This window comes from Melopsittacus undulatus, chromosome 7, assembly GCF_012275295.1.
Source record: "Melopsittacus undulatus isolate bMelUnd1 chromosome 7, bMelUnd1.mat.Z, whole genome shotgun sequence".
In the NCBI taxonomy this organism is placed as follows: Eukaryota; Metazoa; Chordata; class Aves; order Psittaciformes; family Psittaculidae; genus Melopsittacus; species Melopsittacus undulatus.
The window spans coordinates 69,754,304-69,770,594 of NC_047533.1; the positions used below are offsets into that span (position 1 = coordinate 69,754,304).

A 16,291-nucleotide genomic window follows, 5' to 3' on the forward strand; every position below is an offset into this window, starting at 1 on the left:
ATAAACACCAGTCACCTTTTTAATGACTTTAACATTTGTCTTTGATTTTGGGACAGAAGGGAGGATTATAACTCTATTGTGGAGCCGGTACTGCACCTGTGCATGTTGTCATCAGGGTTTTGTTGGGTTTTGGTGTGTTTTTTCTGTTTTTCTACCCTCAGGATCATCTATTTTGTAAGGTGAAATAAACAAAGAAGCCAGAAGACTGCATGTGCAGCTCACTTGTACAGCTCTTTTGAAAGGAGCTCTGCTTCTGCTATGCCACAGAAGAAGGCTGCAGCCATCTCCTACCACCTCCTGCATGTACAGGCACATACGCACACACAGCACCCTGCCTTTGTCCTTCATGCTGAACCATGACTAAACAAGGACTAAAAGTACAGACGTGATCTTACCATATTGTATTCATACAATTCAACAACCTTTTTCCTAAGAAGAACCATTAATCAGTCTTGTAAATACCATATGCAGCAGTACCAGTCACTGGACTTTTATTATCCTGAAACAGTATTGTTAATGTCAGATAACTGTTTTTTCAGCAGTATTACATCTTAAAAGTTGTAAACAATACAAGATGGGGGGGGGGGGGGGGGGGGGGAAAGAAGCCACAATTAATCACAGATTTCAGCAGAGTAACAAACTTGAGGGCTATGTTAACAAATTCCATAATCAGACAAATAGATGCTGATTTTAAAAGAGAAAGCATCATTGCAAACTAAAACTATTTTATCATACTAAAGTATACATGGTCAAAAAGGGAGTAAGTTATATTCCAGCTCGCATTTCTATTACATATAGAATCATAGATTAGTTAGGGTTGGAAAGGACCTCAAGATCACCTAGTTCCAACCCCCTGCCATGGGCAGGGACACCTCACACTAAACCATGTCACCCAAGGCTCTGTCCAACCTGGTCTTGAACACTGCCAGGGATGGAGCATTCACAACCTCCCTGGGCAACCACTTCCAGTGCCTCACCACACTCACAGTAAAGAATTCCTTCCTTCTATCCAATCTAAACTTCCCCTGTTTAAGTTTCAACCCATTACCCCTTGTCCTGTCACTACAGACCCTAATGAATAGTCCCTCCCCAGCATCCCTGTAGGCCCCCCTCAGATACTGGAAGGCTGCTATGAGGTCTCCACGCAGCCTTCTCTTCTCCAGCCTGAACAGCCACAACTTTCTCAGCCTGTCTTCATACAGGAGGTGCTCCAGTCCCTGATCATCCTCGTGGCCTCCTCTGGACTTGTTCCAACAGTTCCATGTCCTTTTTATGTTGAGGACCCCAGAACTGCACACAATGCTCCAGGTGAGGTCTCACAAGAGCAGAGTAGAGGGGCAGGATCACCTCCTTTGACCTGCTGGTCACGCTCCTTTTGATGCAGCCCAGGATACGGTTGCTTTCTGGGCTGTGAGCACACACTGAAGCTGGCTCATGTTCATTTTCTCATTGACCAACACCCCCAAGTCCTTCTCTTTGGGCTGCTCTGAATCTCTTCTCTGCCCAACCTGTAGCTGTGCCTGGGATTGCTCTGACCCAGGTGTAGGACCTTGCACTTGTCATGGTTAAACTTCATGAGGTTGGCATCAGCCCACCTCACAAGTGTGTCAAGGTCCCTCTGGATGGCATTCCTTCCCTCCAGTGTACCAACCAAACCACACAGCTTGGTGTCATCGGCAAACTTGCTGAGGGAGCACTCAATCCCACTGTCCATGTCAGCAACAAAGATGTTAAACAGATGTTCTTACTTTAAATGAAACAGGAATTTCCAAAACTAATTTCTCTACAATAAATGAAGACTTGTCAGCAGTTTGATCCAAATCATTATCAGTTATAGAACCAAATAAAATAATCAGGATATCCTGAACTGCTTCATGTTCAGGACTGAGCTGATAAAAACATAAAAGAAAAGGATTTTCAGAGGCCCCAGATGGTAGTTTTATGTATTAATATTTTTTTTCCTACAACACATGACATAAAAAGAAAAAAAGATGAAACAAACATGACTTTTTTACTTGACAATATTTAGCCCAGGGAAACATCTTGTGTTTACACAATACTGAAGAGAAAAGCAGCTCTTGGCTGACTCACTGCCCAGAGCTTGTGATGATTCAGCAAAGCCAAGTAGGTCTCAGTCAGAATTTGTGGTTTTGGCTGGCTCTATAGCCTAGATTTGTCTACGTCTTTATGAAGTGCAAGCCTTGAGCATAAAAGCCCAAGGTAATACACTGCTGCCAATAAAGAAGTAACCCCAAACCCCAGAATCAACTTTCCTTCTGCTTGTGTTCTTTGACTTGAAATTTCAATACCCCAAACATCTACTGCTTAAACAAGATGTGAGATCAGACACCAAGTACTAGTATAGAACAGTATCCTGAAAATTCTAGCACAGAACAAGCCTGTAGAACTCTGGGCTTTTGAGCACACTTGGCACAGTAGTATGAAAGATTCTGCACTGGAATGGGATTTAGTACAAAGCCTTGGGTGTGTCACAGAGATGCAACATAACATAAACCAGTAAACTCTGGAGTGCAGCTAGCCCACTTTGCATATCTCTCTCCAACAAAGTTTAAAACTTTTAAAGATTTTCATACATAGCAAATTATACCTTTCGATAGAAACTGTTCCTGAAATAGACTTGTAAGAACTCAAAGGGTGTTTGTTTCTGTGACCATTTTCTTTACTCAAAGCCGCATTCCTCTCTACTCACTGCTCGCTAACAGCGTTCTATTCCGACAGCAGCCTTCATATTCGATTTCCTGTATCGTGTACAGATATTGAGAACTAACAAATAACTTCTGGTGAGGCAGATTATTTGCTGCCAAGTACTTTCTGAAGCATGCAAAACCTCCCTGATTATTTAAATGTCTTTAGTGACTTGAAGCAAAGTATCAAACCCTAAAATTTAGAAAATAAAACCATCTTTAAAGTATTACTTTGGTATTAAAAACAGACAGTCTTGGCTTGAGCTTGGCTACAAAACAGCAGCCTATATTCATACATCCATTCAGCTTTCCTGGCTCACTCTTCCTCCTGCTTCAGCACAGATTTGCTGTCAGCCAGCTGAAGCACAGGACTGTGTTAATGACCACTGTGTTTGTAAACAGAAAATGACTTTCTAACATGCATTCATGACAAAGCATTCTCCTAGGTAAGAATGAAGTCAACACGAACCTACAGTCATTAAGGCAGTTTTAGATCTGTGCAGCAACAAAGTCATAGAACCATAGAATCATAGAACAGTTAGGATTGGAAAGGACCTCAAGATCATCCAGTTCCAACCCCCCTGCCATGGGCAGGGACATCTCACACTAAACCATATCACCCAAGGCTCTGTCCAACCTGGCCTTGAACACTGCCAGGGATGGAGCATTCACAACCTCCCTGGGAAACACATTCCAGTGCCTCACCACCCTAACAGTAAAGAACTTCTTCCTTAGATCCAATCTAAACCTCTGCTGTTCAAGTTTCAATCAGTTACCCCTTGTCCTATCACTACAGTCCCTAATGAACAGTCCCTCCCCAGCATCCCTGTAGGCCCCCTTCAGATACTGGAAGGCTGCTATGAGGTCTCCACGCAGCCTTCTCTTCTCCAGGCTGAACAGCCCCAACTTTCTCAGCCTGGCTCCATACAGGAGGTGCTCCAGTCCCTGATCATCCTCGTGGCCTCCTCTGGACTTGTTCCAACAGTTCCATGTCCTTTTTATGTTGAGGACACCAGAACTGCACACAATGCTCCAAGTGAGGTCTCACAAGAGCAGAGTAGAGGGGCAGGATCACCTCCTTTGACCTGCTGGTCACACTCCTTTTGATGCAGCCCAGGATACGGTTGCTTTCTGGGCTGTAAGCACACACTGAAGCTGGCTCATGTTCATTTTCTCATCAACCAACACCCCCAAGTCCTTCTCTTTGGGCTGCTCTGAATCTGTTCTGCCCAACCTGTAGCTGTGCCTGGCATTGCTCTGACCCAGGTGTAGGATCTTGCACTTGTCATGGTTAAACTTCATGAGGTTGGCATCAGCCCACCTCACAAGTGTGTCAAGGTCCCTCTGGATGGCATTCCTTCCCTCCAGTGTATCAACAGAACCACACAGCTTGGTGTCATCGGCAAACTTGCTGAGGGTGCACTCAATCCCACTGTCCATGTCACCAACAAAGATGTTGAACAAGACCGGTCCCAACACTGATCCCTGAGGGACACCACTTGTTACTGGTCTCCAGCTGGACACTGAGCCATTGACCACAACTCTTTGCATGCAGCCATCCAGACAGTTCTTTATCCACCGAGTGGTCCACATATGAAATTGATGTCTCTCCAATTTAGAGACAAGGATGTCATGTGGGACAGTGTCAAACGCTTTGCACAAGTCCAGGTAGATGATGTCAACTGCTCCACCCCTGTCCATCAATTCCATAGCCCCATCACAGAAGGCCACCAAATGGGTCAGGCAGGATTTCCCCCTAGTAAAGCCCTGCTGCTGTCACCAAGCACCTTGTTGTTTTTCATGTGCCCTAGCATGCCTTCCAGGAGAATCTGCTCCCAGATGTTGCCAGGCACAGAGGTGACACTGACTGCTCTGTAATTCCCTGGGTCATCCATTTTCCCCTTCTTGAACATGGGGGTTATATTTCCCTTTTTCCAGTCATCAGGAACTTCACCTGACTGACATGAGTTTTCAGATATGATGGCCAGTGGCTTTGCAGCTTCATTCGCCAGCTCCTTCAGGACCTGTGGATGGATTTCATCAGGGCCCATGGACTTGTGTACATTCAGGTTCTTAAGATGGTCTCGAACCAGATCCTCTCCTACAGTGGGCCCCAGGTCTAGGTTTTCACAGTCCCTGCGTCCACCTTCCAAGACTCGGGTGGTGCAGTCAGAGCCTTTGCCAGTGAAGACCGAGGCAAAGAAGCCATTCAGAACCTCAGCCTTCTCCAAGCCCTATGCAGCCAGTTCTCCCAACAGCTTCCGGAGGGGCCTACATTGTCCCTAGTCTGTTTTTTAGCTGCTACATACCTATAAATTCCCTTCCTATTATCTTTAACATCCCTTGCCAAGTTTAGCTCCAGTTGGGCCTTAGCCTTCCTAACCCAGTCCCTAGCGTCCTGGACAACATCCCTGTATTCCTGTATCCCTGTATTCCTCCCATGGTCCTTGCCCCCACCTTTTATAAGCCTCTTTTTATCTTTGATTTTTTCTCAGCAGCTCCTTATCCATCCAAGGAGGTCTCCTGGCCCTCCTGCTGCACTTCCTTCTAGTTGGGATGCAACACTCCTGAGCTTGTCATGGGAGAAGAATAAGCTGCACTGAGCTACCTTTGGTTCAAGGCAGTACAAACCCACTTTCTTTGTCTAAAACCAAACAGATAAACATGTCTACTGTCCAGCAACACACACAGCATACCAAAACTAGAGCCAAGAGTACAGGTTTTATCTTGGATGGAGGCATATGTTATATCCCTGTTTATTGGGTCTGGCTGAGATGGAGCTAGTTTTCCCCAGGATGGAGCTAGTTTTCCACACAGCAGCCCTCACAGTGCTGTGCTGTGTACTGGTAGCTGTGGGTAACACACCAGTGCCTTGGCTGCTGCTGAGCAGTGCTCCACAGCATCAAAGCTGTCTCTCCAACATCCCCCCTCACCAGGAGGCTGAGGGTGAGCAAGATCTGTGACGGGGACACAGCCAGGACAGATGTTCCAAAATGACCAAAGGGATATTGCAGACCATATGATGTCTGCTCAGCACCAAAAGCTAAGAGAAAGGAGAAGGAAGGGGGGGCATTTGTTATTCATAATGTTTATGTTCCAGAGCAACCACTATGTGCACTGAGGCCCTGCTTCCCAGGAAGAGGCCAGCCATTGCCTCTGATGGGAAGTAGAGAATAAAGTCTTTTGTTCTCCTTTGCTTTTGCACACAACCTTTGTTTTATTAGTGACTATGTTTTTTTCTCAGCCTGGTGAGGCAAATCCCTCACTAGCCAAACTCTAGTCTGACATGGAGTTACTTTCCTCAAGGATAGCATTCTTTTTTCCTTTCCTCCCAAACGTCTGAATCATAGACATGAAATGGGATGAATCCTCTGAATCAGGATCACATGCCCCTGATTGCATCTGAAAAGGAAAACAGACTGAGGCAGCCAGGGAAGGTCAAAACTGCCTTATGGCTAGTGCTTATGCTGGCTTCTTTGGTCAGTTTAGATACAGTGTCATGCCAATAAGCCTGCTGGGTGAAAATCCCAAATAAGCGTGAGGAAAGAAGAAGAATCTGTGATGAAGACAAGACGGACAGATAATCGAGAATACAGGGTGCACAATAGCACAGGGGCAAGTCCAGCATGGACCAGTCTTTGCTACTGCATTCTGCCTGCAACTCAACTTTTCACTAGGAAAGCGAATGGATGTCTTGATGACAATTTGAGAAGCTATTCACAAAGTTTAAGAGGCAATTCACTAAAAAAAACCCTAATATTTGTGTATTCATTGCAATCCTGTCTAGATTTTCACACACATGCATCAGGCAGGATTGAGGCACGACAAACACAAAGGCAGTGATTACAAAGATTATTTGTCCAATATGAGAACTCCCATCAATAACCCACACTGCAATTCCTATTCCTCCAGAGACACAAAAACCATTCACCAGTAGAAACTGTGCCATTTATCTATTTTGAAAAGATTACAGTTAGACCTAATCATTATTAATTGGAGTTATTTTATGAGTGCTGTCATGAACAAACACATTATATAGTGGAAAGGACTCAAGAGTAATAATTTCTTCCTCCCTGCCTGCTGTAGCACTATGGTCATTCTCCTCCAGTGGCTTACAGAGAAGGTATTTAACAACCTTTAACAACAAAGTTGTTGCCCTTCAACAAACCACTTAAAATACCTGACCAGAATGTAGGGAGCACACAGCTCTTGCTTTTGGAATAATACTGTAAGGCCAGAAAAGATCAGGAATATCCCTTTGGCTTCTGCACTGATTTTAATCTGAAATACTTTCCAATCACCACACTTTGACAGTCATAATAATTTAAGGGAGAACTCCTATTAGCTTTATTAGGCTTTTATTTAGGTATTAGTGTGGGCAAGCTCCAATCATCTCCTTTATTTGGTTTTTGTGCTGAGCAGCAGTATTTTGTGTTTGATCTGCAGAAAAGAACATTGATATAATGATCAAGCAACCTTATTAATCTTCTTTCTGAATTTCTGCCTTAAAGAGAAACTTAAAAATCAACTCCAATGAAAAACAAATGGGTCTAGGTAAGAAGACAAGCCAAACAGCTGATAAAGTCAGCTAAAAAATCCTTCGGATAAAGATACCTACCCATATCTACAATTATTGTCTAAAATAGTTGGTTTTGTGAAATTGCTGAAGTGATAATTTTGATCATTTGGTATCTGAATTAGTTCAGCTTACAAAGACAACATATTTGAGAAGGCTGATCTTCAGACAGCAGGTATATCCCGTTATCAGTATGGCAGCTGCACAAATGTGCATGGAGGTGTCAAACTGCCAGAGCACTGCTCTTTAGGGAAGACTCTTTCCATGCAATCCCATTCATTATGCTTATTAATAGAGCATGGAGAGGGATAACTGTAGTTAACGGTAATGTAGTTAAAGACACTAATTTTACCTCTGAAGTGCTAAAGATTAAGATCTATGGACTGCCAGAAGCATTAATCCTGTAACTAAGAAGCTTAATATCTTGAATTCCTGCACTGTTAAGAAGTTACAGGGGTCATTCATCAGTAGTAAAGGCTTGAAAGGGGTTTGAAAGTCTCAGAAGTGTATGCTGTATTTGCTGAAATATGCAAACTACTTCTTCAAGTTCCTGCCATCCTGCAAGGAGAGTGAGAAAGGGACAGATGTGCTTTCCCTCCATGTTGGCTTCTTCCCAAAGTGCATTAAAGTATTTATGCAGATCTTATGTGATCACTCTGTAAGAAAAATAAAAGCAACTTTGAAAAATCAACTTAATTACTAATGGAACGTAATGGAATTTAATCCAGAGGTTTCTATGAATTGGTATCTGCCTGCCACTATGCGTAGGATAAGCTGTGCATTTGCAAATAAGGAGGTAAAATAAGAACTGAAACAACCTCGGTCACTGAGAAGATACAACCAGATATGGGTTTTGGTAATCCTTCAGCTACCCTATTTACAGTTCAGACTTTTGCCTCTCGGCATTTTCTGCTCTCTGGTCTCTGACAAAGAATGCCTCATGCTCAGCAAAACTGCCTGGCTAAGAAGTGGAAGATCTGCAGTGGCTTACCACTGTTAGGACTCAGAGCTTCCTGCAAAGTCACCCTTTGTCATCTTCCCTGTTCTGCTAAATAAAGCAAGGTGATGAGGGGAGGGAAACAAAGCTACTGGGAGAAATTCATCAGAAGATCATATGGATGACAGGGTAGAAGTCACTACAGCAGTGTCAAGAACTGAGACTGAAGTCAAAATCCATTCTATAGCTTTTAGTCTAGCTCCCCAGCTAAATATGCTTGGGACCCTAAGCTAAACATGATAAACAAAACTACATACAGGAGCAGAGCTGTGGATGCAAAAGCTTGTGAACCACTGGTTAGGAGTGCTATTCATTGCACTGATGAGACCCCCAAAACCACTTTCACTGCACCTTCATTCTCTATACCTCAGTGCTCCACATTTTTCATGACTGTCACTACTTCCTCTCTTTTGATGCATGGTATAAAAAATCTCTGCTGAGCAACCACTCCTTAAACCAGTGATGCATAACATGGTCACGACTATAGCTTCCAGACATCAAACTCAATACAAAACAACCCTGCTTAAAGTCTCTGCTGTAGGTACCACTGGGGCTACCACTCCTACTATTTTGTGCAGTTTAGATAATTCTTTAAAAACAATCCAATACAAACATCAGCCAAACCTAGTAAGAAAGCTGGCTCAATACAGGCACTTGGCACTGAATCTCTGCTACCAGTAACAGACCAGTATCCAGTGTCTAAGGTAGCTGAAAGTTGATGTATGCCCATAGAAGAGACCATGCAGACATAACCCTTGTATGGAGTGAAGCAGAGCAGGCAGATGTGTGGAGCAGAAGTCCTCTGTCTGAGCCACAGATGAGGGATGCTCAAGTCACAAGAGCAGCACTTTGGCTCTTGACATGGATGATAAGTTCTCTCCCCCCTGCTTACATGTCAGGAGCTCATTAAGCTGAGATTACTCCTCATGTTTACCCTTCCTCATATACAATACTATTATACTGAGACCATGACAGCCTGGGCCCCTCTGTAATAAAGTTGCTCAGTTACAGTAGAAAGAATTTTGGAAACATTAACAAAAGCCATTACCTAACAATTTGATATATTTAGACACTAATCTGGTAAAATGAGTACAGTAGCAATGCTCCCAGGCAGCTGATTTCTGAAAGACATTAAACATAGTAACATTTTGGTGGAGTGAGTTAAGGGCAGCAGATGCCATTGTGGGATCTGTCTGGTGTGCCGTATATTCCTCTTTACTATGAGGGTGTTAAGACACTGGCATGGGTTGCCCACAGAAGTTGTGGATTCCCCATCCCTGGCAGTGCTCAAGGCCAGGTTGGATAGGGCTGTAATCTACCTGGTCTAGGGGAAGGTGTCCCTGCCTCTGGCAGGGGGTTGGTTCTAGATGATCTTTAAGATCCCTTCCAACCCAAACCATTCTATGACTGTATGATTTTGCCTATCTAAGAAAATGATCCCCTACACACACTGTTAAAAACACAAGGGGTATACTGTAATACTATTATTCAATGACTTCATGCAAGTCAGCAGTGCTGTGTATGCTATTAAAAGGCCTGTGTTCACCAACAGTGAATCAAACCTGTATAGCTTCCAAATGCATTCAAAAGAAACAACTTTTTATTACAGTGCAAATTCATGGTTACTTAGGGTCAACAACTTGAGAAAAAAAATCCTATTTATCTGTATTGGCATAATGAAAAATGACAGGAAAAATAATTAGGCAGCTTACTATCTGGAAAGACTGCATAGGTGCCCAAGGCACTGTGGCAGTAAATCTTAACTAGTGCGAAGAAAATGCCATATATTCTAAAAATACTATTTAGTGACCAAAACTGTCCCCCATAAGGGCTCTCACTCAAAGAACTTCTGTATTCTGATTAAATGCTAGAAACAGTGACATTCACCACCTTCACTAAACCCACTCAAGCCTAATGCGTGCTCAGAGTTTGGTCTGTCAAACTGCTACCTCTGGTTAAATGTTCTTGTTGCATGGAAAATAAAATAAAATAAAATAAAATAAAATAAAATAAAATTAAAATAAAATAAAATAAAATAAAATAAAATAAAATAAAATAAAATAAAATAAAATAAAATAAAATAAAATAAAATAATAAAATAAAATAAAATAAAAAAAGTATTTTCCAAAGTAGATGAAAGACCAGCTTTTGAAGTGAGACTAAGTAAATTCATATACTGATGTCAAAGCAGATGGCCTTAGATCGCCAGCTCTTTCGTCATGATGAGACTTCAGCTACATTCCTGCTGGATCAAGACGGACAGTTTAAACAGGTCACCAATACCTCTGAGAAATGACAGGGAGAGAGGAAAAAGGAAGAATGCTTTAGGAAAAGTACATTTTGTGATAAGAGGAGACTCACTGAGCTACTAAGCACCCTAAATAAACCTAAGCAGCTTTACAGTGATGTGTAAGCACAGACAGATCTCCAGGTCTAGGTTCTGTGCAGACTTCAGGCACTAAACAAATGAAACTTAAAAGATGGAAACCAATTTAGCCTAACATCAGAAACCTAGCTGCTAAAAACATAACATCTGAAATAAAATGAACTAATTGAAGTAAACGGGTATTCCAAATCTGATAATTCTGTATTACTGGTCTCCAGGGAGAGTACCTGTAATAACTTGTTTCTTTAACCAACAGGTTTTTATCACAAAATCATTAGGGCTTGAAGGGACCTCTGGAGATAACCCAGTCTAACCCCCTGCCAAGGCAGGGCCACCCAGAGCAGGTTACACAGGAACATGTCCAGGTTGTTTTGGGATGTCTGCACAGAGGGAGAATCCACAACGCCCTGGGCAGCCTGTTCCAGAGCTCTGCCACCCTCAATGTAAAGAAGTTCTTCGTCATACCGAGGTGAAACTTCTTGTGGTTTAGTTTGACCATTGCTCCTTGTTCTGTTGCTGGGAACCACTGAGAACTGTCTGGCACCATTAACGCACATAAATATCTCAAAAGAGATCTCTTGAGATATTTATACGCACTATGAGATCCCCGTCAGTCTTCTCTAGACTAAACAGGCCCGGTTCCCTCAATCTCTCCTCGTAAGGAAGATGTTCCAAACCCCTGATGGTCCCTGTGGCCTCCACTGGACCCTCTCCACCAGCTCCTTGTCTGTCTTGTGTGAGAAGCGCAGAACTGGACCCAGATGTGGCCTCACCAGGGTCAGCAGAGGGGGAGGATCACGTCCCTCAACCTGCTGCCACATGCCTCCCAGGATACACTTGTCCTTCCTGCAGAGCCTATGCAAGGGCCAGCTCCCAGTCAACTGACCATCCACAAATACTCCCAGGTCCTTCTCAGCTGAGCTGCTCTCTAGTAGGGTCAGCCCCAACCTGTGCTGGTACTTGGGGTTCTTCCTCCCCAGGTACAGTACCCTACACTTGCCCTTGTTGAACCTCATTAGGTTTCTCTCTGCCCAATTTGCCATCCTGCTGAATGGCAGCACAGCTCAGGTGTATCACTCACTGCCCCCAGCTTCCTGTCATCGGCAAACACACTTCTGTTGCTTTTCACTGTGCCACAACACTGGCATGTGTGCATTTAGGTGTGCAAAAAGGCACAGAGGAGCTCTGTGCAACCATAAACTATATCCTTGCAGTTAAAACCAACAGCTAGAGTTACACACCTTTAATTATACATGTATGAATACAGCAGTTTTATATAGTTGTTTGAAAACCAGTGTACTAAAATGCACAGCTGTATCTTCATGTATTTATTGAACATACGATCAGGTCATTTACTAGAAATCCTGCATTTGAGGTTAAGCTAATTCCTCTTTGCAGGTAAAGCCCTAAATTTGTTAAGCTTAACAAGGTTTTTTTTTGAGCACAACAAAAAGCCTTACAAATAGCATCAGATTAAGCCTTATGAGGATAGCTGGATGGATTAAAAGAAAGTCTGACACAAATTTTTGCTAACAGCAAACCAACATCTCAGCTGCCAGTGTTGATGCTTGAAGTACTCATGGTTTTTAACCATTTTAGCATTCATCAGAACATGTAAGGAGAGGAATAATGACAGTTTACACAAGAATGTCATGGAGTGTTAACTAATAAAAGGACAAGCTAACTAATAAAAGGACAAGCTATAACAAGAGATATTACCTTAATTAAACTTATCAGGTTCAGAAAACCATGCAGAATAATGCACAGAAGAACAGGAAGTTACTTAATTTTTCTAAACGAAGGGCCTAATTCTCCTGTTAAAACAAGTCTTAGAATCCTAGAATGGTTAGGGTTGGAAAGGACCTTAAGATCATCTAGTTCCAGCCCCCAGCCATGGGCAGGGACACCTCACACTAGACCACGTCACTCAAAGCTCTGTCTAACTTGACCTAACATAATCTAATATCCTACTTAGAGAAGCAAAACAGTCCCTCAGTTCCTTCTGGAAAGATACACTCCTGTATGGTTTTGACAGATGCTTTTACCAACCATAAATGTGGTGGAAGAAAGCTTTCATTTAGACTCAGGATGCATCACAAGACAAGAAAACCTCAGACAGAATCACCCAATTGTCAGAATTAGGCTATGTCCCTTTTAATACCTACAGTGCTGGCCAAACACTGAAACATAATATGAAATAATATGTAGGACCTGCATGTTTGCAGAATTGGATGCTTGGGGATTGTAATCCTTGGGCAGGACACTACCTCCCTTCTCATCTTTCCTCTCCCAAAACACATGAAGCACAGAAAACTAAATAATGTCTATAATGCCCACTCAGACCAGTATGCTTATTTTTAAATGCTCCCTTTTCACCAGGAGGAGGTCCCAAGGTATTTAAAGGCATCAGCTTACAAAAACACTCTACTTCAAGTGTTTTCAACAAAAAAGAAAGCACAAAACTGCAATCACAGAATAGAATCATAGAATAATTAGGTTTGGAAAGGACCTTAAGATCATCTAATTGAACCCCCCTGCCATGGGCAGGGACATAATCCTATGGCATGACTCAAGAAGTACCACAGAAAATAAATGAGATGTCACATATTCTACCAGAACCTTTCCTAAAGGAGCAAGGCACGTATCAAGCATGGTTGATAATGTTTTCAAAGCAATTAGCACTGTATCTAAGGCACTTCTAGTAACAAGCACTTTCAGAAAACCCAGGCCAGCTTCTTTCACTAGGTAGCAGCAATTACTACAGCTAAATTTCCTACAACTTTTAGTTGTTTTTTTTATTTTTCTTTTCATGTTTAGAAGCTTATTTATTAGTTTATCAAAGACCATCAAGTAAAACCAAAGCAGATGACTGTGTATTCAAGGTAAGTTAATAAACAATCTTCATTTGAAAGTTGATTAAAATGGTGATAGCTCATAGGAGTAAGAAGAGATAAAAGATGATCTTTGCTGATATTAATGTCAGATGGTGATTTCTCTTTTTTAGTAACTGAGCAATAATCCAATTCTTGTATGCAATCTGAACTGACTGACCACTCCTATATAACCATCCTAACAAAGAGTATTTGTAACTAATCTGAACTAATGATTTAACCAAGGGCAATACTGAAAATCACAGAAATGATACAGTTGAAAGGGACCTTTGTAAACTACCGAGTCCAACCCCCCTACCACCTAGAGCAGGCGTAAATGTAAATGTAGCATTTATATACACTGCCATTGTTTTTTGGTTTTCAATGTTTTCAAACAGGTCATTCTGGCAGCCAGAGATAACTAGAGCATGAAGCTATTCTACCCATGATTATCTTTCATTATCATTATATTGTATTATCTGTATTATTATATCATTATATTACCTCTACTTTGTAACACTGTGAAAATACAGCAGGGTTGAAGAACCAGACATGCAGTCTGACAAATGTATTACACGTGCTGTAATTTGCCATCTTGCAAAGTTGTTCAAGGCCAGATTGGACAGAGGCTTGGCAACACAGTCTAGCATGAGGCATCCCTGCCCATGGCAGGGGGGTTGGAACTAGATGATCTTAAGGTCCTTTCCAACCCTAACTATTCTATGATGCTATGATTCTATGATGAAGCCTGTCTGACCATTTCTATAAGATGACCTCTTCATTCACAAAATGTGAATTAAAATACCTTACAAGTGAATCAAAGTAAAAGGAAACATCTTTTTGCCCTATTATCATTTCACATTTGATATTTTGGGAAACCAATCTATTATTTCCTTGCAACTTTTTCTATTTGTTTCCAGAGGAAGCCATAACTATTGTGAAAAGAGCAATTCCATGGGACTTATTAGGACCTGATTAGTTTATCATGACAATATACTGGTCACTATGCAGTGAAAACTCCCTGAGCATATGTAGTCACTGAGCAAATAGGCTCATGCATCCTTGCTAAATATCAAACTAAAACTATACCATTCATTTATCTCATTTTAACTGAGCACTGTGCTGTGCTAGTGCACAGAACAGCAACAGGCTACTGTAGGTGGAAAAGCTTGCCTTCTCTAACCAAGGAGCCAAGGTAGAGCTTCCCACAGAGCCAGTAGCACAGAAAGGGAGGCTTTCTAGCCTTACACTGAAAAGTTCAAGATGCTGCCAAATATTAGTGACTTTGCAGGATTTCTGCTGCTACTTCCCTTTCTCCTAGAAAGACACGAGTTAGCACACAACAATTGCACTTGTACAATTCCATTTGTACTTATAGCATGCTTCGTAGGGCATGCCTTTAGTGCAGATGGGAACATAGTGTAGAGATATCCAAACTGACTTTCAGTAACATCTCTATTAGTTTAATTGTATCAACATTTAAGCTATTCTTTGACAAGAGGAAATAAAAAAGCAAGCCTAGGCATCTTTGCACTAAGCCACAGGTTACAGTGAAGATACAAAGTCTGTTTCTAATAGCCACTACAAGTCTGACAACAAGGAAAAAACCATTATGTAATTGGTCTCATTTCTACCTGTGTGTATGATGCTGTCAACATGCATACACAATCAAATGTAGGCAACTACAATTTGCCATAACCTAGATAACCATATGCTTCTATAATTAATCAAGACAACATAAGCAGTATATCAGTGACTTAAACAGAGAGATTCCAAGCACTATACCAAGACAGAGTGTTTCCACAGTAATCCACTCCATCTCTGTCCATTGGGCTGGGCTCAAAACCATCTGAGTGAATGTGGCTTCCCTGTCTATCAGTCAGCTATAGCATAGTAAATCATGTTACCTTTAACTGAAGACAACTATAAATTACTATCATTTTCATAAGAGGCAAGTTTACAAGTGAATGGTGATACCACATGACAGAAAGGGTTTGTTTTACAAAAAGCAAAGAACGCATATTAACTTAATAGATGGCAAACTTGAGGTTTATGATGAGAAACTGCCATTGTCTTTTAGTCACAGTCTCACAATAAATGCAAATTAGAGAGTTTGTCCTGTCCCATGGGACCATTTGTAAGATTGTAATTAGCTCAGTGAAAACCCACATAAACTTGGATGTAAGAGAAACTGAAACAGAGAGCTGGAAGCTAGTCTGTAGTCACAAAACCAGACTATTAGTTGCAGTTGAAACATCTCTTGGAGTATTTCTCTTATTTAGCACATCCCCCAACTCCCAAAATACTTATCCTACAGAAGAGAGCTCCAAACTATCCAGCTGCAATTATGGCTCTAGATCATCAATGCAGCAAGACTGCACAGCCAAACTTAACATCATGCTAGCGTTAACACCATCAATATTAGATTAAGTTTACACAGATGGAATACAGTTAAGTAACTCTCAAGGATACCTGGTACATAAATGCACAACAAGTATATTAATTAAAAAGCATTATTTGGATGATACAGTTGCTGATACACAAGTCCTTTTTGCTGCTATGCAGAACAAGAACAGAAGCTGTGGATTTTATTACAATACCAGAACATCTTCAATACACAAATACCAGGAGCAGAGTGCCATACTTGGCCCAGCGCGGCCATAATGAGAAGCTGGATGTATTTAAACGAGACAGACATCTAGAGGGCAAACTAAAATTAGAAGCACACTTCCAGGAGCAGTCCATGAGAATACTAAC

At 41.8% G+C, this 16,291-nt stretch overlaps 1 protein-coding gene across 8 annotated transcripts in view; it reads right to left on the reverse strand.

The window, feature by feature from the left end:
- CAMK2D (calcium/calmodulin dependent protein kinase II delta) overlaps nt 1–16,291 on the reverse strand; it is a 149,560-nt gene that overhangs the window by 60,535 nt on the left and 72,734 nt on the right. The window lies entirely within an intron of this gene.